The sequence below is a fragment of the Protopterus annectens genome, chromosome 3.part1 (assembly GCF_019279795.1).
Source record: "Protopterus annectens isolate FY-2018-M chromosome 3.part1, PAN1.0, whole genome shotgun sequence".
NCBI classification, from domain to species: Eukaryota; Metazoa; Chordata; order Ceratodontiformes; family Protopteridae; genus Protopterus; species Protopterus annectens.
The window spans coordinates 690,920,261-690,944,792 of NC_056732.1; the positions used below are offsets into that span (position 1 = coordinate 690,920,261).

General features: G+C 39.1%; 1 protein-coding gene across 1 annotated transcript in view; it reads right to left on the reverse strand.

Moving 5' to 3' along the window:
* Positions 1-24,532, reverse strand: part of KCNQ3 (potassium voltage-gated channel subfamily Q member 3) — a 1,103,931-nt gene that overhangs the window by 425,127 nt on the left and 654,272 nt on the right. The window lies entirely within an intron of this gene.

Genomic DNA, 24,532 nt, shown 5'->3' on the forward strand with positions numbered 1-24,532 from the left:
TTTAAAAGTTTCAGGCTGAAAGTAGGCAATACTGGGTGCAAATATATTTCAGAATGTGTAAGCTACTTAGTTGCTGACTGGGGAAACAGTTATAATAATAAGTGCACTCCACGAAGTGCCTTGTGTTACATCTACTACTCTTGTGAAAATATTAGTTTATGAGGCTTGAGTTACACAAGAATAAGAAAACTGGAGGTGTGTGCAACTAGGCTTTGCAACTGTGCAGTTAAACACTTGAGGATTGGTGATTTGTCCTTACTATGAGGCAAATTAGAAGCAGGAGGCTACTTAATATGAACATTTCCTGGGAAACAAATTTTACATTTTGTTATAACATATGGCTGTATTTTGTTAGCAGAGTACAGTGCTGTCTGTATACAAACAGGATTCATTGACAGAGGTAATACAATTACATTTGCAAGTAAGGAAATGGTCAAAGGATTAGTTTCAAGCAGGAATTAGACTGAAAACAATGCTTACATGGTGGGCTCAGTAAAAATCAATACTTGGTTTTGTCATCAAACATACAAAGTTCAACACACCTGTCAAGAAAGTTACTGCAATGAACTGTACTAAATAATTTGGTAGTGTCAGTAGTTTAGCTTTGTGGTGCTTTTGTCTTTAGTTAGCAAGTGAAAAACTAGCAGTATTGTAATTTTTTTTGGGGGGGGAAGGTTGCATGACACATGGATTTTGTGTCATAAACTGACACTGTTAGTTTTCACCAGGATCTCCCTGTGCATCAATTCACCTCTTTGGAACTCTGAGTAACTATTATGGTTTATTCTCATTTTCTAATGCAAATTCATTTTGAAATTAAACAATATAATTGTTGTCCTTGAATAATTTTTAGCGATCCATTTAACAGCATGTAGACTTAAAGAATAATACTGAATTCAGAAAATGTTCACAATACTTACTACATCTGGAAAGAAATTGTGGAAAGGGGGAGATTTTGATCAAATGGCGTAAAACTATCCCAGACAAATGCAGTTGTCTTTTATGTGTACCATACCTTAGTTCAGTGTGCTTGCACTCAATTTATTTTTCAAATACACTGTACTCCATAAAGTTGTTGTTACCCAAAGAAGTGTTCTGTACTTCTCTTATGTCATTGTACTGCATGTGATGTGATAGGCACAAAGAAAAATACTACTCAAATGCTATTAGTCACATTGCTTGAGAAGCCATAAATATCCTTGTACTACAGTTACTAAGAACAGCATTTTTATACATTTCAGATCCTTTGTTTTGATATGTTTATATGTAAACACTGTTCTGGAAGTTCCAATACCTATACAATAAAATGTTATATTTAGCTTGAGTTTTACATTCTGAGCATATGTATCAGTGAAACTAAACTATGGGCAATTATAAAACGCATGCTATACGAGTGCATCCATAATGAATAATGCTGTGCATTTCTCTTTAAACTTATATAAAGTAAGCTGTCAGTATTCTGTTAGTGCAGTGATAAGTTTATTCATTCGCCTTGCAAATAACCCAGATGCATTTCCTAGCAATCCCCCAGATGCATTTCCTAGCAATCCCACCAGGTTTGCATTCATCAGGCAGATGACTGTTTTCACACTCATATTACAAACAGCATGCTAACTTTCTAGTTATACTGGAAGTCATGCAGATCACATTGCATTTGAAAAAGTGGAGCACAAGAACACCTGAAATCAGTGGCATGCATCAACCACATCCTGGCATGCAAGCTTATGCTGAAACTAATTGGTACAGAGGAAACAAAAAATTGAAATGATAGACACTGAAGTAAAGATAAAGGAAAGCAATGAATTACACATGGTCCAAACTGGCCAACATGGAATGCTGAATCACACATTTTATCACATTTTCATAATGACTGTGCTGTGGTAGACACAAGGTATTATGGTGTTTATTTCCATTTGAAATGTTTAATACACAAATGGTGGAAAATCAGATGGCATGAACTTGACTGTTTCAGAATGGTTCCTCTTAGAATGCTACTGGTCTAACTTACATAAGCTGAATGCAGTACAGTAAGATGCATACCATATTCAGTAAATGAAGAGCAGACTACTGCTGCTGTTATAGTGATATGTCACTGCTGAAGCAGCAGAACTAATAAACGAACATCCACACTGCTGTACATATACAAACTGTAGCATTTATCCGAATGATTGAAAACACACCTCGTGTTAAAACCTCAAACAGTACAGCAATCCCGTGGAAAGGGTATAAAGCACCAGATAAGCAGACATTTTTTTAATATTTAAAAACACTTTACAGTCAAATAAATAATATAGTTGATTGTCTGTTATTTCAGCAAATCAACAAAACATACCCAGAATGCAAGCTTTCAGGTTACTCAGAACTTTTGTTGCAGGTATTAAAAACTCCTGTAGAGAACTGCACTTCAGTACATTATGATTCCTGTACCCAAATACACTAAGCCTTAAAATCCAAAGCAAGTGTATTTTAAGCAGAAGTTGGCTTTAATAGCCACACTGCAAGCAGACAATAATCTTCAAAATAGTTCCCTATCTAGTCACAGAAAATGAATTCCACAAGATCTAAATCTAGCCTATGTCTAATGACTATTAATGCATTACCCCTTCCCCCTTCCTACATACAACTCAATGCAGCACTAAAGTCATACTAAGTTCAGATAAAAAAATGACTTGTCTCTGGGTTAGTTCCAGACACAGTCATTTTACTACTATTGGCCAAGCATGACAATAATTGAAGAAATGATTGCTGTACAAATGTCATGCAGTATGGTGCATTCTTCTCAAAAGTCATTTAGGTTCTAACTTTCATGAGTGGTGCCGTCAGTCAACAAGACTTCAGGATTTTGCACGTAAGGATATATTCCTTGTAAACAGAGACACTGATTTGTCTAAGCTAATGTCACCATGTAATTATCTTGTTTACTTTTGCCCTTTTTGTACCAAAATAGCTGCATAAATCTAAGTATCTCCCCAAGTCTTGATAAAAAGCCAAGATGAGATATTCTATCGCATTTGCAGGCTTATGTGATGTAGTGAATATTCTGAATTATCTTTACCTTAATTGGAATATGATAAGGATTCTCTAATATTCAATTTTTCCAACAAGAGATTGTCGACATATCAAGAATTATTACTTGAACGTGGACTTACATTTTATACCAGCATCCAATTTGGACTTTGTAAGTACTGTCTTGGACATTAAAATGTTTGCTCGGAATGTTATGTTAAAAATGTTACTTAAAGGGAATGAAATACAATGTGTTGGTTTTAAGAAACCGAGTATGTTTGTTCCTGAGCTACATTCTGTTCCTGATACTTTTTGTAACGTCTGTGAATTACAATTGAAACATTTTGTGGAATTTGAGAATATAAGTAATAAGGATAGGTTTTTTAATTTGAGTAGCAATGAATTTAGTGCTTTATGCGACTTACAAAGTGACATCTTTATTACTATTCGTCCTGTTGACAAGGGAGGCGGAACTGACATTTTTAACCCTGTTGATTATGTTAACTCTATGCTCAATATGCTGAATGATGTTCAGGTGTACAAACAAGTTACTTTATCCGACATTGAATTGTGTTGTAGTCGAGTGTACAAATCGTTATATGACTGCTATTTAAGTAATTTAATTTCTAAGTCTTTATTGGATTATTTAATTGTTATCACCTCTGTCGTTCCAGTGGTTCAGGGCCTACCAAAACTGCACAAAAATAAGCAACATCCACCTTTTAGACCAAAAGTTTCTGGTCAGGGATGGTTAACTTACTCACTATCAACTTATGTTGAAAAAAGCCTGAGACCAATAGTGAATAACTCTCCATATGTTTTGAGAGATACTCAACAGTTTATGTTAGACTTGAATCAAACAGTGCATAGTCATAGTATAGGGCTAAGTGACAGTTTCTTGGTATCTTTGGATGTGAACTTACTGTTCACAGTTATACCACATGCATATGGGTTGGAAGAAGTTAAGGCTTATTTAAATCATCATAGTACGTATGATTTGAAGAAAGTTGATTTTATATGCATGTTGTTTGTTTGTCTTTTCGGCTTTTTCCCGGTTAGGGGTCGCCACAGCGGAACTCGGGTCCGCTAATGATTGACAGTAGATTTTTATGGTGCCGAGTTGCCAGCCCGACGCCCAGCCTTCAGCGAAGGCACACCCATTCATGCATGTCTTTTGGAGGCCAGTCGACCACGGGGAGGACATGCAGACTCCACACAGAAGGCACTCCAGCTGAGAATCAAACAGGAGAACCTCTTGCTGTGAGGCAACAACGCTACCGCTGTACCACTGTGGCTTTCGATTTTATATGCATGTTACTTGAATTAATATTGGAGAACAATATTTTTTTTGTTTGAGCACAAGTATTACTTGCAACTGTATGATGTAGCTATGGGCATGCTGTATGCCAGTAGCTACGCCAATATGGTATTAGCTCACTGGGAAGAGAACTTTGCACTATCCAGTGAGAGATTTGCCAAAAATATCTTCTTTTATAGAAGATTTGTAGATGATCTTATTGGAGAACAATATTTTTTTGTTTGAGCACAAGTATTACTTGCAACTGTATGATGTAGCTATGGGCACGCTGTGTGCCAATACGGTGTTAGTTCACTGGGAAGATAACTTTGCACTATCCAATGAGAGATTTGTCAAAAATATCTTCTTTTATAGAAGATTTGCAGATGATCTTATCCTCATTTGGACAGGTTCAATGGATGGGTTAGAACAGTTTTTTTAAGTTTCTTGATACTACTACATGTTTCTTGAAGTTTACCCATTCAGTTTCTCTTCGTGAGCTCTCTTTTTTAGATGTTAATATAAGGAAAACTGCTAGTGGTATGCTCTCTACTGAATTATATAAGAAGGAATGTCATAGGAATAATATTTTGATCAGAGATAGTATGCATCCTTCGTACATATATAAGAACATTATAAAGGGCCAGGCCATGTGTATATCGAGGTTAGACATGGAAGAGGGTAAATTTTGTGAAGACATTGAAACTTTTAGGAATGAATTGTTGGCACATAAATATAAACTGAAGGAGAGAGATGAGGGCCTGAGTGAAGTGAAGGTATTGAGGCAGACTAGGGCCAAACCTTATATGTCTAAAGAGATTTATCATTCCTCACAGGATACAGATATAACAGTGAGGTGGTGCCTATTAGGCTTGAATTTTCCAATAGTGTAAATAATTTACGGGAGATTATTTCTAGGAACTGGTTTATATTACAGTCAGATCCTGATGTATCCAACATAGTAGCCAACTTGAAGAGGCTTTTATGTCAGTCTAAGAATGTTGAAACTACACCATATATTGACTATAGCCTAGACCCATGTGGAAAGTGTAATATTTGTAGCGTGTTGGATTCTGACAGCATGTTTATCCACCCTGTTACATCGAAAATGTATAATTTTAGGGTCAGAGCCAATTGTATGATGAAAAATCTGGTTTATTTAGCTGTTAGTTCTGTTTGTTCCTCGTTTTATGTGGGCATGACGAACCGCTCACTTAGAGAGAGGGTTAGGGAACACTTAGCCGCCATTAAGAATAATGAATCTGAAAGGGTGCTTTGGCTAAACACATTATGCAGAATGATATGATCCATTCTTTCACCTTTGGGGTAGTCAAATGGGTAATTGAAAGTCCTAGATTAGGTGATATAAAAACTAAAACTGAGCAATGTGAACTTAAATGGATAATTGAACTCCAGGCAGAAAGGAAGCCAGGGCTAAATGATAGAACATCAATTAACCCATATTTAAAGGCTAGACATTTTATGAAATAGAGTGATTTTATTTTAAATATGTTTTTATATCAGATATTTCTGTGTATATGTTAGTAGATAATCTGTTGTTGCTGTATTGATATTTATTGTTTAATTTATTTGTTAATTGAATAATTGTTAAGGAGATATATAAGGAAGTGATGTAATTTTTGTTTTATGGTCTGAGGAAGCATCTTGTTTGATGTGAAAGCGCTAACCTTTAGAATTAAACATTTTACTTTTGCCGTGTTTCTCCACTTCATTTATTTCATTGGACTGTTTCATTTTTTTGTTGTTTTTTTTGCTCAAATGATTTTTATTTTGATGATATAACACAATAATTTAATACATTCATAACATTCAGTAACTATTTACAGTATTTACATTCAGCCTGACAAAAAGGATTCAGATAAAAACATATGTAACTAAATAATAACAATATATAAACTATGATAGTTAGAAAGAGTTTGGTTCCATCTGTAGAGTATCAATCAAATTCAAAACTTTCCTCCACGGACTATTAACCAATGGCTTAGGAAAAGTTCTTAGCTCTTTAGTTCTTTTCTCCATTAGTATGCATTTCTTCAGTGAAAATAGAAATTCCTCCATTGTGGGTGCTACATTAGAGTTCCTTCTTCTGGTTATAGATTTTTTGGCTACTGCTAACATAGTCCACAACAAATACAAGTCATTTTTCTTCATATGATTACTATTAACAACATTCAATAAAATTAAATACTTTGTCAAAACAAATATATCAGTATAGATTGCTTGAAGAAATTTGTTAATCTCGTTCCAATATGGTTTAATATTAGTGCAGTCATAAAAAATATGAGACCAGTCAGCATTAGTGGACAGGTGACATCTCCAAAATAACTTGCTGTTTGAAGGGTTCAATTCTGAACGTTTTTCAGGTGTCCAAAAGGATCTGTGTAGAAATTTTTGAATGAAAAATCCTCCAGAACTGTGAATAAGAAGTTAGTTTAACTGAAAGTAAAATGTTTGTTTTGTCTTCCATTGATAATGATACTTGAAACCCTTTAGTTAGGCATTTCCAGTAAGAATATTTAGGAGCTGTCTTATAAACAATTAAAGTGTTATATAGATATGATAGTTCATTCTTAATATTGATATTATTATATAGGATTCCAAAAATCCAGTTTATAATTTTTGGTATGGTTTTGAAGGATAAGTTGTATAATATTCTACACAGATCCTTAGTGTATGCTGTGACACTCTGAAGAACTAACCAGTCATTAGGGGATAGGCCATAGGTTGACAATATACACTGTGTGTTCAAAGCTTGTTGGTTTTCTATACATTGCAACCAACAAAATAGGTTACTATTCTCCCATAATCCAAAAATCTCTCTATGTGTTTTATCAAGGAAATCCCTTGTAATAGTAAATGGTATTAAAAATCCATACCACAGTTTTTATCTAAATTTGTGTTGATGAATTTTTTTAAAAACATCAAAAATATGGTTTATTAGTGTTAGTTTAGTTAATTTTGTTGTACTATACTGTAAATGTATACTTAAACAGTGCCACATCTTGTTAGCTTTGTCAGTTACTAAAGCACTTTTTGATAAATAATTTTTATTCGTTAGTATAATGGAGTATAACTGTTTCCAATTAGAAGAATATCTAGGATTTATCCAATTCATCACTATTTTAATTATAGATGCCTTTATATAAGTTTCAATCTCTGGGAATTTTAATCCCCCCTTGTTCCCATTTTTTGATATGATGAGAATATGCCACTCTATTTCTTTTGGGGTACCATAAGATTTCATCAGAGTTGAAGTAATTTCTTTAAGGATTTTCTTTCCTGGTGGAAGTATAAGAGCCTGTGCTATATATAATATTTTAGGTAACAAAACCATTTTTATCAGTTGTAACCTATCATCAAATGCTATAAACATATTATTCCATTTGCTTATCAGTGCCTTAAGTCTATGGTTTTGGCATAGTTAAGCTGTAAGGTTCCCCTATATTCTTACTTAGGACTATTCCTAAATAGTCTAGAGTTAACTCTTGGTTTCCAATAATATGATTAACTGGAACCTGTATGTTCTTTTTTTATTTAATAATAAATATTTTGATTTTGATTTGCTGAAGGAGAGTCCTGAGATTTTTTTTTTTGGAAATTTGTTATTACTATAGCCACTTCACCTAACACTTCATTAGAGTTCGGTAAGGTAAGTAGAACATCATCAGCAAACATCATTATTTTAGAAATATATTTGTCGTATATATTTATACCTCCTATCTTTGGGTTATTATGTATTAAGATGGCAAGTATTTCTATGGCCAGAGTAAACAGGATAGGGGACAGAGGACATCCTTGTCTAACAAAAAACTGAGGGTAATGCTACTCAATGCCAGAAGTCTAAACCTCAAAATGCACACACTCGAGGCACTCCTCAGTATGGAGAAAATCGATATATGTGCAGCAACAGAAACCTGGTTTAAGGCTCCACAGAGCACCCCAGCACTGCCAGGCTACAACTCATACCATACATTTCGGCCAAAAAACCTGGAACGAAATACAAAAGGCGGGGGAGTGTCCATATTCATCAAGGATACCCACACCTCCAGGTTAGTGGCACAGCACGATGTTTCAGAGATCATCCACGTGCAACTAACAATGGGCAAAACTGCTATTCAAATGATAGCTTGCTACAGATCACCCACCATTTCCCAGGACCCTCCCTCCGCATTCCTAGAAACACTGGGAAACATAAAGGTCCTACCAAACACCCTGATATTGGGTGATTTCAATTACCCAAACATTAACTGGGAGAACTACTTAAGTGCAAACTCCCTTGTCCAACATTTCCTACAATTTATAAACTCAAATGCCCTGGATTAACTGGTCAACACCCCCACCACAGGTGACAACATATTGGACCTGGTCATCATCAACATGGGCGACCGGTGTTCCCCACCGGAGGTCAACCCCTCGCTGGTTAGAGCTGACCATAAACTAATCACTCAGGATATCCACATTCCGCCACCACTCCCGGTCAAAGAAACCACCATGAAAAACTTTTCAAAAGCAAACTTCACATTACTTAAGACCGAAGTGGGAAGTTTCAAAGCCCCCATGCTAAAAGATAACGCTGTCCAAGCTGAAAAATCCTTTACTAGTGCACTCTACGGGCACCTACAAGAATGCATGGATCGTGCTATCCCAAACAAAACCAAGACTCACTCCTACAAAAAAAAAGGAAACCAGTCTGGTGGACCCCTGCCATAAACAAGCTATACAATAGAAGGAGGAAACTAGTACAGAAAAGAGTAAAAAACCAAGAAGGGAAGACATCCCTGATCAGTATCAGCAAGAAACTACGTTCCCTCATAAAATCATCCAAGGCTACCTTTGAAAGAAAAATTGCCATGGACTCCAAAGATAACCACAAGGCATTCTTTAGCTATGTCAAGAATCTAAGTGGCAATGCTCAGATCTGCTCTGAGTTAGTGCAGAATGGCACAAAATACACTGAACCGACCGATATAGCCAACATCCTGGCAGATAGGTTCAGTTAAAACAGCCCTCTCCAAAGCCAAAAACACATCATCAATGGGACCGGATGGTGTCCCAGGCTGCATCCTACATGAGCTCAAAGATGAACTAACCCCTCACCTAAACACACTGTTTAAACTCAGCCTCTCCACAGGCTACGTGCCCACAGAGTGGCGCACAGCAACAGTTATTCCACTCCACAAAGGTGGAGCCACATTGGACCCCGGGAACTATCGCCCTATAAGTCTGACTATCTTGGTCTGCAAAGCTATGGAGCGCATCATCATGGATCTCATTAACAGAGACATTGGAAAACTCCAAACACTGGACCCTACCCAGTTCGGCTTTGTTAAGGGCAGATCATGCCTCCTAAACTTGGTGGACTTCTTTGAGACAGTTACCAAGGCTATAGACGAAGGAAATGTGGTCCACATAGCTTACGTAGACCTCGCAAAGGCCTTCAACACCATTCCCCACTCAGGTATTATAGACAAGCTCACCAGCCTGAACATAAACCCCTATGTCATGAGATGGGTTGCAAACTGGCTCACGGACAGAATCCACATGGGAAGAGTTGCGGGAGGTAGGTCTGACTCTAAACCGGTTACAAGTGGCATTCCCCAGAGCTCAGTCCTAGGACCCCTCCTGTTCGGCATATACTACTCAGACATACAGGCAAGCACAGGAGGACTATGGCTGACCAAGTTCGCAGACGACTCCAAACTAGGGGCTATAACTGACTCTCCTGCTGACAAAGACATCCTCCAAAAGGGTCTCACTGTGACAGATACCGGGTGTCAAAACCATGACCTCAATCTAAATGCCAAAAAGTGCATAGTCATCCCCTTTGAAAAAAACAAAGTACCCACAAACTACCACACAGGTGGTAGCCTCCTAAATACGGAAGACGTAATAAGGGATCTGGGGACCCAAGTAGATAGTAACCTCTCCTTTGATAATCACATAGCCAAAGTGGTTAGAAAATCCTTCTATATGGCCCACCTAATCACAAAAGGGTTTGCATCCAGATAGAAAGAGGTCATTGGGCCCCTCTATGCATCACTCATCAGACCCAACATACAGAGCAGTGCCCCATTTGGGATGTATCTTACAAGACACCTGCAACAACTGGAAAGACCACAGAAGTACCTCACCAAGAGGATCACTGGCCTCAAGCAGATGCCCTATGCAGCTTGACTGAAGAAAATCCAGCTGTACTCGGTTGCATACCGCCCACTCAGAGGTGATCTCTGCCTGACATACAAGGCCATGTCCAATCCAGAATTGATGGACATGCTCCACCTAAAGAAAACCATATCACCTTGCGCCACACGCTTCAGAGATCTAAACCTCACCACAACAATAAATAGAACATGCTGGAGGGATAGATTCCTGTCCCAGAGACTTCCCATGATCTGGAACAAGATTACAATCTACATTAGGCAGAGCTCTTCGCTAACCCTCTTCAAGAGAAACCTTGACGAGTGGATGGGAAACAGAAAGTTTACCCCAGGAATCACTTCAACGGCTCTGCTGGACAGAGGCACAGGGAACTAATCTAAGGGGGCAGCAAAAGCCAACACATTTTGGCTAGGCTTATAAATGCCTTCAGGCAGATAGCCTAGTGCCTACCTATGAACCTATGAACCTATAGTATCTCTAGTGATTTGGATTGCTTTGGATGTAAAGGGACCTATTTTGACATATGCTAGATTATTTTCATAGATTTTCTTTATCAGTGTTATAAAATGGGGGAAAATCAAATAATTGTAAGACTTTAAATAAATAATCCCAATTTAAGGAGTCAAAGGCCTTTTAAATATCTAGACCTATTATCAATGCTTCATGGTTTCCTCTACTGAGGTAATCTATTAGTGTTAATACTCTTTTAATATTATCCTGCGTATGCCTGTTATGTATGAAACCAGTTTGGTCTTCATTAATTATTTTAGATATGGGTATTTTAATCTGTTGACCATAATTGACATAAATAGTTTATAATCATTATTCAACAAAAAAATTGGTCTATATGAGTTACAATGATTAGGGTTTTTATTCTTTTTTAATATAGGGAAAATTAGAGAATATCTCCACGAAGGAGGAATTTTTGCTAATGTTTGAACTTCAAGAAAGGTTTTATGTAGGAGAGAGATTATAGAAGGAGGGAACAATCTATAAATTTTGATAATTAAGCCATATATTCCAGGTGTTTTATTATACTTACTTCCTTTAATCCCATCTATAATTTCCTTCTGAGAAATAGGTTTTTGTAAATCTAGCTTAAGTTCCTCAGGAATTCTTATGTTGGGAACTATATTCTCTAATTTCTTACATTCATTTGTACTAATTTTATCTTTATGATGTTCTGCATAATGATAATTAAAAGCCTCCAGAATGTCACCTATGTCCAAGACTTTTTTTTTCTCTTCATGAAAGATACTATTATTAATTTATGATTATATCTTAACTTTCATAGATAGGTTATGAAGATGCTTAGGAGAGGTAGCATAAGAATTTAATTTCAGTTTTTCCATAACTAAATAATATTTCATTGTATTTCTTATTTGCTTCTTCTATTTTCTTCTTATTATCTGTAGCAATTAAGTTCTTATTAGATTTAAGAGATAATATTTGATTTTGGAGTTGCTGTAACTCTGAGTCCCATTCTTTAATTTTATTTTTGTACCAGCTAATGGTTTTACCATATAGATAGGCCTTAAGAGAATCCCAAACCATAACTGTGTTTGCCTCAGGTTTGTAATTAATCTCTAAGAAGAGCTGAAGTTCAGAAATTATCCAGGGTTTAAAGTCTTTAATTTTTGTGATACATGAAGGAATCCTTGAAGTAATAACTAACTGAGTGAATTCCAAGTGAATTGTTAATAAAAGGGGATTATGATCTGAAAAGGGACAAGGTTGTATTGAAAAATTCAAAATTTTAGAATAAAGATCTTGCGAGATGTACATTTTATCTATTCTAATTTGGATATCATGTCTATAGTCTTAGTGTGAGAAGCGCAAAGAATTTGGACCCAAAGCATTAAAGGTGTCTTTTAATTTAAATATTTCTGTCCATTTTTTACGTGTTTGGCTGAGGACGATAGCCTAGGAAATTTCCTATTGGTATTTTCTGTAATATCTGCGATACAACTGAAATCATCTCCTAGTATAATATTACCTTTAGAAACAGTTGCAATAAAGTCTGTTTCTTAGCTAGTCCAACCCCCATACCAGGGAACCAGTATAAATTAACCAGGGTCCAAATTCTATTGTTAAACTTAAGTATAACTAAGGCCATGAATCCATCATCTACATGTTTATAAATAATTTGGGGATTTAAAAAAGTCATTTTCCATAGAATTGTTACTCCTCTGGTCTTGTTTTTATAAGAAGATTAAGCTAGTAGTGTGTATTCCTTAGGGTCCCACATAAATATATCATTTATTTTAAAGTGAGTCACTTGGAGAAAAATTACTTGAGAATTCTTTAGTTTAAGATACCTTAGTAGGTTAGCTCTCTTATATTGGTTGTTTAAGCCATTAGTATTTAATATATCAAAGTTAAATCCATATCAAAATTCTTTAAAGATAAATAATAAAGGTACTTGTATTATTAGAATCCTGTATACATAATACTCTTCCTGAATAGACAACAGAATAGCAATTGCAGTATTTCCATTTATCTCAATCCAAATAACTTTCCCCATGAAAGATAAAAGTACAACACTTGCGTCAGGCATTTCAAAACTAGAAAAACAGTTAAATAACAAAAAAATAGCATATTTAACTCATGTAAACTTTAATACACCCTATACATGGAATGAGATGCATTCCTAGTCTAGCAAACAAAACTAAATCTGCTAGACTACCTATCCCAACCATCAACCTTTGTTGGTTCGAGCCCATGAAAACAAAGTAAAAATGGAGAATATATTATAAATTAAGAGAAAAATAGTAGTAATAAACAACTAATCTGATACTGATTCCACTTAAGTTTTAGAAATAATAGTTACATACACTATTGTTAGAACATTAAACATTTACACAGTAATTATTCACTAAGGAAGCAAGAGACATATTAGGACATATATAATCTGAATTTATGCTTAACACTTTAAAGAAACATCAGCTTTATTAACAATCTGAATGATTACCCAATATACCTAAGCATGTCATCTGTATTGGTTTTAATAAAAACTTCAAAATGACAGAACAAAATCAAAGAATAATTTAGCATTTATATTTACTTGCCCTCTGAATAAATCTTATTATGACAATCTCCCACTAAAAAAAAAAAATCACATAAATTAGGTGTTAGCACATAGTTGAATGTATGTCATTCCCAAAAGATGGTAACATAGATTCTTAGAAATATTCCATGAGACATACTTGTCTTTAATTAACTCCTAAACTTTTGGAATAGCAAATGTTTAAATGACTGACTAAAAATCAATAATAATTAACTGGCGTCAGTTAATATGGCAAAAATTAGTAAAAAACATTATTTATATAAAACTTACTGTGGATAACAGGTCTTAAAAGTGAATTAAGACAGAGTTAGGTGTAAATATCTACCATAATAATAGGGTAATACTGAAACTCAACTTCTTTGTTGTGTTCTCCAAGTCATAGATATTATTGAGTTCTTTCCTTGTCACAAAGTGCTAATATACTAAAGAACATGACTTTATAATAACTGAGAACATGACATCTGAAACATAAAATAATATCTAAGATACAATATGAAATTCATCATATTAAATGCAATGTAATTATAGTTCAATCCAAATTATTCACACATATATTTCTAGGATATAGTATAGTATTCAAGTATCCTTACGGTTATTACCATTAGCCATAAGCATTTCCTGTAAATATATAAGCCTATACTAAACACTTGCTAACTGCATAGGAAAATTATTTATAAAGATCTATTTATAAAAAATCCAGTATATTCACTAGAAATAGTGGCTATAATTAACTGCAAGAAAAAAATAACATTTCTGTATATATTTGATCACAAAATATAGTCACTATTATAAAAGGGAACAAAGAATATGTCTGCAGACAGTGTAGCTCATAATTCTTATAAGAGAAGCCTACTATGCTATATTAACCAATCAGAGTCTTGACATCCACAATTACGCTTGCATATACACATTAGATGTAATGTAATCTGATCTGCTTGCAGCTAATGTATAATGTCACGAGCTAGGTAAGAAAGCTTTATTTCTTAAATTTCAAACTGACATCTTCCTGCTCAGCACGCTACACAGTACATTTTCCTTACCTCACTCTAACTGTATCACGAAGTCTGCTTATTTACAGTAACAAATGTAAGGTTTGACTGTCAGATACTTCCAATCAGTAAATTAACATCTAACATACATGAAATCACCTCCAGACACCACAATCCATACAACACACACAAAAAAATCAGTGCCATACAACCTCTCCCATAACTAAACTATATTTGACCGGCAAAATCAGAACATCCAAACACAGTTTTTTTAGAAGCATTCAAAAAAAACATACCTCTCCCATTTCATAAAGACTTTCACATCCGAGCTAAAGCATCTAATTTATTAGGCAGAACAGTCCATAAATTCATGTCATCACTCTTTATTTTAAATACAAAGTAATTTTCTATAGCAAGCACTTACCAGGTACACCAAGCACGAACGATCCGTATCTCAGAGACACTCACACAGCTACGGACATCTAGTAATAAACCACTGCTGCTAAGTAGATATACAAGAGATACATACTTCTAAAAATACAGGAAACATAGTGTCTCTGCCAAATTCAAGTTGAATAGAGCAAGTCCGCTGCCAATGAGAGACAAAACAGTACTTTAACATTAAACTTTACAGGAAACATAACTTGTAACCATTTAGAAACCTTGTGCCATAAAACATACAAGCATATAAATGCCAGAGAGACCCAATTTATGTCAAAAGCTGGCAAACAGCTTTTGTTCACACAGGTACCGATATTTATTCTAAAACAATCAGAAATTATACATAATAAAGAAATTAGTTAATATATACTAGATCATAGATATGCCCTGTTATCCAATGTATCCAAAACAATTTTGATGAATTAATCTGAGCAGTGATTATACCTGCGTAATAACTCGGAAGAGCATTTAGCAGAGCAAAGGACTATATATTATTTGAAATAAAGCAGGTCATCTTAAGGTCATAAAAGCAGAGATAGTTTACTGTTTAATTATATCACTTAATAAACCAGTAATATTGTACTAATATACTCTCTCTCTTTCTGCTTTTCCCAGTTAGGGGTCGCCACAGCGGAATCACCTTCTCCGCTCATGATTGGCAGTGGAGTTTTACGGTGTTGAGTTGCCAGCCCGGCGCCCAACATTCCACGGAAGGCACACATACACACGCACTCACGCCTAGGGCCAATTTTAGCGTGTCCAATCCACATGTAGCATGTCTTTGGGGATGTGGGAGGAAACCATTGTACTAATACACTAAAAAGCATAAAACTTTTAGTTATGTACTTACCATAACTTTAGATGTATGGGATCCATCTCGCCTACATTCTCTACAGATGGGTTCAGAGCCGATCCTCGGCTCCGACTCGGCCGCTATACAATAGAACGCTGTCTCTTATTGGCTGAGTTACCTCATATCCCAGGATGCACCACTACTGCTTCCCCAGATCTTGTTTGTCCGCACACATGCTCACAGAAACAGACTATTGTTATAACATTCTCAGGTCTTTCAAGAGAGGAAAGAAGTTCAATTTCAGATTGTCCGGTCTCTCCTGGTCTACGAGGCAGGGGGAAGGAGGGTGAGTTATTAGGAATGTAGGCGAGATGGATCCCATACATCTAAAGTTATGGTAAGTACATAACTAAAAGATGTAATGTGATCCTATCTCGCCTACATTCTCTACAGATGGGACAGCGTCCCTAGCACCTAATTCCTGGGTGGCTCACTGGAAAACACTCCTGAGAACCGTGGAACCGAAGGAAGCTCGACCCCTAGATGCCATATCCAATTTGTAGTGAGAAATAAAGGTGTGTGAAGAAGACCATGTAGCAGCTGCACAAATGTCACTAATAGAGAGCTTGGAATGAAAGGCTGCCGAAGTGGCCATAGCCCTAGTAGAATGAGTTTTCACTGGAACTATAAGCTCCTTATTTGAAATGAGATAAATATGATTGATGCAGTCCCTGATCCACTTGGCAATAGTGACTTTTGTGACGGCTTTGCCTAATCTACTATCCGAAAAGGACACAAACAGTTGATCTGATTTTCGTGCTTGGTGTGTCCTATCCAAATAGAAACGTAATTGTTTGTGTACGTCCAAGCTGTGAAAGGTATATTCAGCTCTGTTCGAATACTTAGGGAAGAAGACCGGTAGTTCCAGTGATTGTTGTAAACAAAAGTTAGAACAAACCTTTGGTATAAAAGATGGGTTTGGTCTAAGAGATACTCTATCCTTGTGAAATACCAGGTATGGTGGTTTGACACATAGGGCTTGAAGTTCTGAAACTCGCCTGGCTGATGTAATAGCAACTAGAAGAGCAGTCTTCCAAGAAAGGAATTTTAGATCACAGGTTGCTGCCGGCTCAAAGGGAGATGAGGTTAATGCACCTAACACCACGTTAAGGTCCCACGGAGGTGCAGGTTGAGATATAGGGGGTCGTAGAAGCCAAGCTCCTTTAATAAAGGCTTTGCACAACTTGTTGCTCATTAAAGGTGGTTCTACGCTCTCATGAAAATTGGAAATAGCCGCCAATTGCACTTTGATGGTAGACACTGAGCAACCTTGGTTGAATAGGGAAGCTAAAAACTTCAGTACCTCTGATACCGAGGCTGTCATAGGGTCTAATCCTCGGATTTGGGCCCAAATAGCAAACCTCTTCCATTTATTGCTATATATCTTTTTAGTAGAAGTCTTGTGGGCCGAAGACAAAATATGCATGACTTCAGGGGCGAAAGAATGGCTCCTAACTATGGTTGGAAGAGGAGTAGCCAAGCTGCTAACTTCAATGAATGGAGGGACTGATGGAGCTGTCCTGACTGATGCGTCAAAAGGTCCGGAACTTGGTCCAGGAACCAGGGACCCTCCAATGCATATTTGTGAAGAAAGGGGAACCAGACTTGACGAGGCCAGTATGGGGCGATTAGTATCATTTTGCTTCCCAAGCGAATCGCCTTCTGAATCACCTTGGGGAGAAGGGGAACCGGTGGAAAGGCGTATAGCAGACCAGGGGGCCAAACGTGGACTAGAGCGTCCTTGGGGATCTCCCCCGGAACTGGGGTGAGAGTGAAGAAGTGCTGGCATTTCGCGTTGAGGGGACTTGTGAAGAGATCGCAACAAGGAACTCCCCATCTCGTGAAAATCTGCGCTACCACTCTGTCGTTCAAGGACCACTCATGAGGGGAGAGAATAGTTCTGCTCAGTCTGTCGGCTATCACGTTGGATTTCCCCGGAATGTGCGTTGCCACTAGGAAACGCTTGGTAGCAATCGCCCAATCCCATACCTTCATGGCTTCTCTGCAAAGGGGGTAGGACCTGGTCCCTCCTTGCTTGTTTAAGTACCAGACTACCGACATGTTGTCGGACTGAATGGCAATCGTACCCTGGGGGAGGTGATCGTGCAGTGCTTGCAACGCTAAAAGCACCGCCCTCATCTCCAGGATATTGATGTGGAGAAGACTCTCGTCGGAGTGCCACGTGCCTTGGACTGACCTGTCCAGATAATGTCCCCCCCACCCTGTCTGGGAGGCGTCCGTAGTCAACGTGGCAGAGGGGAGTGGGGGAACGAAGGGTCACCCTAGATTCAGGTTGGAGGAAAGAAGCCACCAACGAAGATCCTGTTTGCACGTCTCTGTGATCAATATGTGGTGACTGAGGGGAAGGTCTTGATAAGACCACTGGACTGAAAGGAGCCACTGGAGTATCCTCATGTGCAACCTTGCCAAGGGGACCAGAAGAATGGTGGCTGCCATGGAGCCCAACAGCTGCAGGACCATCCTCGCTGGAGCACGACGTCTGAAGAGCAATGCCTGAACCTGAAACTGGAGCGTTGCTATCCTTTCCGCAGGGAGATAGACTCGCATCTGCCTTGAGTCTATTTCTGCACCAATAAACAGAATACGCTGAGATGGCAGCAATACAGATTTTGACCAATTGAAGGTGATTCCTAAGGAGTTGCCTAGTGTTATAGTGGCTGCTAGATTTTCCAAGAGTAGATGCCTGGAGGTGGCAGTTAGGAGCCAGTCGTCTAGGTATGGAAACACCTGGAATCCTAGACTTCTCAGGTGAGCAGTCACCACCGCCAAACATTTGGTGAACACCCTGGGGGCTGTGGTGAGACCAAAGGGCAGTGCTCGGAACTGGAAATGACTGTCTCCTAGGCTGAAGCGTAAGTGTCTCCTCAACGCCTGATCTATCAGAATGTGATAGTAGGCGTCTTTGAGATCTATGGAGCACATCCAAACACCTTTCTCCAAAAGCGGAAGAATGGATTGCAAAGTGACCATCCGGAATTTGGACTTTTTCACAAATCGGTTTAATTTGCTGAGATCCAAAATGGGTCTCAAGTCCCCGGTCTTTTTTGGTACCAAAAAGAATCTTGAGTAAGTCCCTGATCCGGCCTGGTCTGCGGGGACAGGTTGGATGACCCCTTTTTGAAGCAGCTTTGATATTTCGCTGGCTGCATGATCCCGTTGACTGGGTGGCGGGTCCGTGATTCTTTGGATTGGTGGGGGGGGCTGAGAAAAGGGAATGGTGTAACCTCCGGCGATGATTCGAAGCACCCATTGGTCCTGAGTGATATTTTCCCAGGCCTTTAGGTGTCTCGAAAAACGACCCCCGACTGGCTCCGGAGCTGCACAGTCGGGTACTCCTTCAGGGATGCTGGAAGGAGTGTTGCGGGGGCCTCCGCCGCCTCTGGGACGGCGTCTCCCTGAAAAATTTCCCCCTGCTCTGCCTCTAGAAGGGGAATCGCTCTGCTGTGACGAGTAAGGCTTTTGAGACTTATGGAACCACAATTTCCCCCCTCTTCGAGCCTTGGGGTAAGGTCTGAAGGGAGTGGAAAACCAGGCCCCTACGGCAGTTAAAGTCTTACCCTCCTGTTCGCAGCGAGTCAATGTGTCCTTTACCTTGGGTCCAAACAATGAGGACCCATCAAAGGGGGCGTCGGCAAAGGAAGACTTAAAGGCCTCCGCAAAGTGACACAGGCGTAGCCAGGCTTGTCTCCGTAGAGCAACACCTGTTCCAGCCGCTCTGCTCGCTCCTTCGGCTGCATAAGAAATGAGCCTCATGGACGAGTTGGATAATGAGGACAGGGTAGCCAACTTTGAGTTAACCGTCTGGGCCAACTGCTCAGGTAAGTTACCAGAGAGGGTATCTGAAAGCTCCTTGACCAGATCCCTCTGCAGTCTGGTGAAATGTGTCAAGTAGTTCAGAGACCTTAATGTAAAGGCCACTGAAGAAAGGGTACGCTTGCCGTACCGATCCATGCTCCTAGACTCTTTATTAGGAGGATGGACGGACGTTGAAGCCTCTGCCACATCTTGCTGGGTGGCAGATGCCACCACCATGGCATCTACAGCCACGCCTTTCGAGAGAAAGTCCTTATCCGGGGGAGCCGAAAGAAATTTATTGGGGCGAGCTGGCACCGGTTCAACAGAATCCGGGTGTTCCCACGCCCTTCGAGAGATCAAATCCAGAAGCTCATCGAAGGGCGGAGACACCCAGGAGGCGGAGGGCTGAGCCCCGAAGGCCTTGAGGAAAACCGACTCCTCAGCAGAAGGGGGTTTGGACTGCCAGTCGTCTCGTTGCTTAAGGATCTCCAAGATGTCCGCAAAGGAGACATCATTTGAGGACGACTTGGGGGACCCCTCCGCATCATCGAGGTCGGTATCCGAGGTGAGAGACTCATCAGGGGAGTCGACGTGTTTCCTCTTACACTGTTTCTTCCTTGGAGGTTCCTCCAAAAGCATTTTGGAGGGACCTCCAGGAAGAAGGGAACCCCCAATGGGGGTAACCTCAGTCCCAGGGGCTCCGCTGTCGTGAGACAGTGGGATTGCAAAGGCGCCAGTCTCCATGCCAAGGAAAGGTGGTGGTGAGATGGTAGAAGTGGCCACAGAGGATTTGACCAAGGCACTCCTCATGGCCTCGAAGGCGGGACCCCCAGAGTCCTGGGATGGTTCAACCCCCAAGGCCACAACAGCAGTCGGAACCCCCGCAGCCGACGCACCGAGAGGGAGGCTCGGAACCGAAAGGATTGGTCCCGAAGCATCCCCCCCGGGGCCGACAGAGGAGGTCCGCGTACCGAACCCCGACCCAAAGGACGGGGTTGGAGTTAGGGTCGGAACCGACCCGATAACCTCCACCGGCTCCACCAACACCGACTCCAACGGCACCGAGGCTATTGGAGGAGGAATCGAGATAACAGGATGGGAGATCGGCTCCGGAGCCGACTGGGCTGGAGCCGAGATCAACTTTGCAAACACTGGAGACTGAAAAAGCCTTTGAAGCACCCTGTCTAAATCCGAATCGGACATCCTCGACGACTGAGAAGAGACCGACCGGGTCCGAGTCGACTTCTCCGCCGGCTCCGAAAGACTGGGGGACCGGCTCCATATAGGTTCGAGAAGTATCGGCGCCGAGGGAGATTCCACTACCACTGCAATTTCCCTCGGAGCCGATGTGGACTTCGGCACCGAAGGGGAAGAGTCTGAGCGGGCAACCCCTATCGGCTCCGAAGGCAGTGGAGCCGATGGAGATAACTCGCCTCTCGACGCCCGAGCTCTCGACTCCGAAGCCAGAGGAGTCGAAGCTGGAGACATCGAGGCAGACCGTTCCGACCTCGGCTCCGAAGTCCGTGGAGCCGACGGAGAAGCCTGCCGTGACTTTTTTGCTGCCGGATCCGACGGGCTGGTCGGAGCCGAAGATTTTTTCTTCCTCGAAGGTGAAGAAGAAGAAGATAGGGCTTCCTCAAAGGAAGGGTTAATAAGCCCTTTCAAAATCAACTTATTTTTCCTCTCTTGGAGGACGCGAGAGGAAAAGGCGTGGCAAACGCTACAGGATTCTTGGAGATGCTTCGGGCCCAAACAGTAAACACATAAAGAATGGTCATCCGTAATGGACATTTTATAGCTACATTTTGAACATTTTTTAAATCCTGATGGTCTATGTTCCTTCGACATGGCTATATTAAGAATAAACACACTGCCAAAACAAAATTCACACAAGACAGCCTAGACTCTAACTAAAACGCCTAGGATAGGGCTAGGCCCCTCTAACTTAAACGGGACCGTTTAATTACCACAAAACAAACACAATTTTACCACAAGAATATATCAATACACAATCACACAACAATAAGTAGCTGTTAAAACAGCTTTTGGGTAAGTTTTGACAAAAAATTAGACAGAAAAATTTCTAAGAGATACTTAGCTCAGCCAAGTCCGAGACCACGTCTATGCTTTGAGAAGCGGCAAACGAGATCTGGGGAAGCAGTAGTGGTGCATCCTGGGATATGAGGTAACTCAGCCAATAAGAGACTGCGTTCTATTGTATAGCGACCGAGTCGGAGCCGAGGATCGGCTCCGAACCCATCTGTAGAGAATGTAGGCGAGATAGGATCACATTACATCAGTTATTTAATTTGTATATGAACAATAAAACGTGTAGAAATGAAAAAGAAAAAAAGAGAAAAAAAAAACAACAAGGAAAATATTATCATGACATACCTTACTTGAAAATTTAGCCAGTATAAAACAAATTAGAGTCAAGTTGTAGTAGATGCTTTGAGAGATTTAGTGGGAACGGCAATCTTTGACTCAGTTTTTGTTTTTTCTTTTTAACATCAGTCCAAGAAGATTTATCAGTAACTCTCTTCAATGATGTAGATGCCCATTCCATATCTTCAGGTAAGGAAATAATGTTATTGTTTTTAATAAAGGCAGCAGCTTCCTCTAAGGCATTAAATGATCTCATTTCATTCTGATATAGAATTTTTATTCTGGCAGGAAATATAAGCTGAGTTTTGATATTATTCTGCTTTAACAGTTTTATTAATGGCCAAGCTTTTTCCATTGTTCCAAAACCCTAGTAGAATAGTCATTGTCAAACCTAATTGGGTTTTGATTATATTTTAATGGACTTTTCCTCCAGGCAGATTTTAGGACTAACTACTTTGTCCAGATAATATAGAAACTTTATGATTATTGATCTGGGAGGAGTAGAGGAGGATGTTGACACTAGCTTTCCTAAAGCTCTATGAGCCCTTTCATTACTAAAGGACAGACCCTCCTTTAAGTCTAAGAGCTCTGGAATCCAGGTGTTCAGGAAAGAAATGATATCTTCTCCTTCAGCTCTTTCATGGATTCCAAAAATCCTTATATTTGACATTCTCTCCCTGTTTTCCAGGTCATCCACTTTATTGAGAAGCCAAGTGTTTTGTCTGATGAGGAAATCTTTCTGGCTTTCTTCTTCCTTCAGTATTCCATCAAGATCATTCAGGGATGCTTCTAAGTTTGTTATTTTGGATTGATGCTGTTGTATAAGTTCTTTGACAGAATCTGTTTGTTTCTGACAGTTTTCCTTGAAGTTTTGAAAATTCTCTTTAAAATCATTCATTTTAGTGAGAGTTCTTGTAGAGCAGATGTCACAAGCTGCATTTCTTTTTTTAAAGCCATGTCAGAATGAGAAGTTTTCGAAGTGCTCATCTCCACAAATGATACATTCTCCTTTATAATTTGACAGGAAAAAACTTTCCTAAGTTCACCAAAGTTACTAATAATATAGTTCATACTTTCATCTATCAATTCTAAGTAATTTTGCTAAAATATAATAAGTTATTTCCTGTTTTTTATATTAGTTTCATGGAGCTCTGAAAAATTGCTGCTATCAGTTGGCCATCTTGGCTCCACCCCCCCCCCCCCCGGACTGTTCGTTTTGATGTTAGTTTGAGTTTATCCGCAGTGGCTGCACATTTTGTTTTAATTACATTCCTTGTAAACAGAGACAATGATTTGTCTAAGCTAATGTCACCATATAATTATCTTGTTTACTTTTGCCCTTTTTGTACCAAAATAGCTGCATAAATCTAAGTATCTCCCCAAGTCCTAGTAAAAAGCCAAGATGAGACATTCTATCGCATTTGCAGGCTTATGTGATCTAGTGAATACTTGGGATTATCTTTACCTTAATTGGAATATGATAAGGTTTGTCTTAACCCTACATTTCAAAAATGGCATAATTAGGAAAGTCATATTGTTTTGAATTAGAACTGGTATTTAGCTCATGCAGTTCATTGACTTAAACTGCAGACTGTTCAGCTTCTCTATTCATCAAACAGAACAGAAGAGCATTTAAGCTACTTTATCTACTTGATGAAGTGGTGCTGCCATGAATGATTCAAACTCCTACTAGCTGAAATTTGATTGGTCAGTGCTTTGAAACTTACAGAAAATGATCTGGTCAAAAAGGTGTTCTTTATCTAGAAAGCGGTTGACACTGAAGTATATTACAGACTACTGATAGCCAGTTTAATGAAACATACTTCTCTGAATATGATACACCAAAATGCATTCGCTGCAAGAATTTCCTAAGTGAAGTGCTCTCTCAGTCCCAATTAAGTTCTGAAAATGTATAAACTCAAACCACTTCAACCGGAACACAGTAAAACACTTGCACTCTACCTACATTTTGTTGGATAATATATTGTTGAACATTTTAACTACTTCTCTGAATGTCCTGAAACTTGTCTTCAAAAATAATAACACTTACATCAGTGGCCTACATCTGAGTGGCATGCCTTTAACCTGCTTACAGTTAATGTAGGACGGTTCTACAAATACTTGAATTTAAAACCCAGGTCTACAGTTGTGGACAATCCACCACCAGAATTCCTGAAGAATGCATCAGTTTCTATCTCTTATCCACTTATTATACGTATCAATAATTGTAGCAAATAAGGATGCATTTCTTCCATTTCAAAAAAATATCTCACTGTGCCATTGCTAAAGGTAGACAATCTGTCACACTTAACAGGTACAGTCCTAGCACCATACTCTTCCCCACGCATGTGTGTACTAAACCTTTTGCTTGTTCAGTCCTTAACTCACTCAAACATTGTTTTAAGCATTCAGCAAAACCTAAGGCCTTCAAACAGTATTACCATTGCCCTCTTGGATATGATGGAATATGTGAGATGCCAGTTAGCTGATGCTAAATA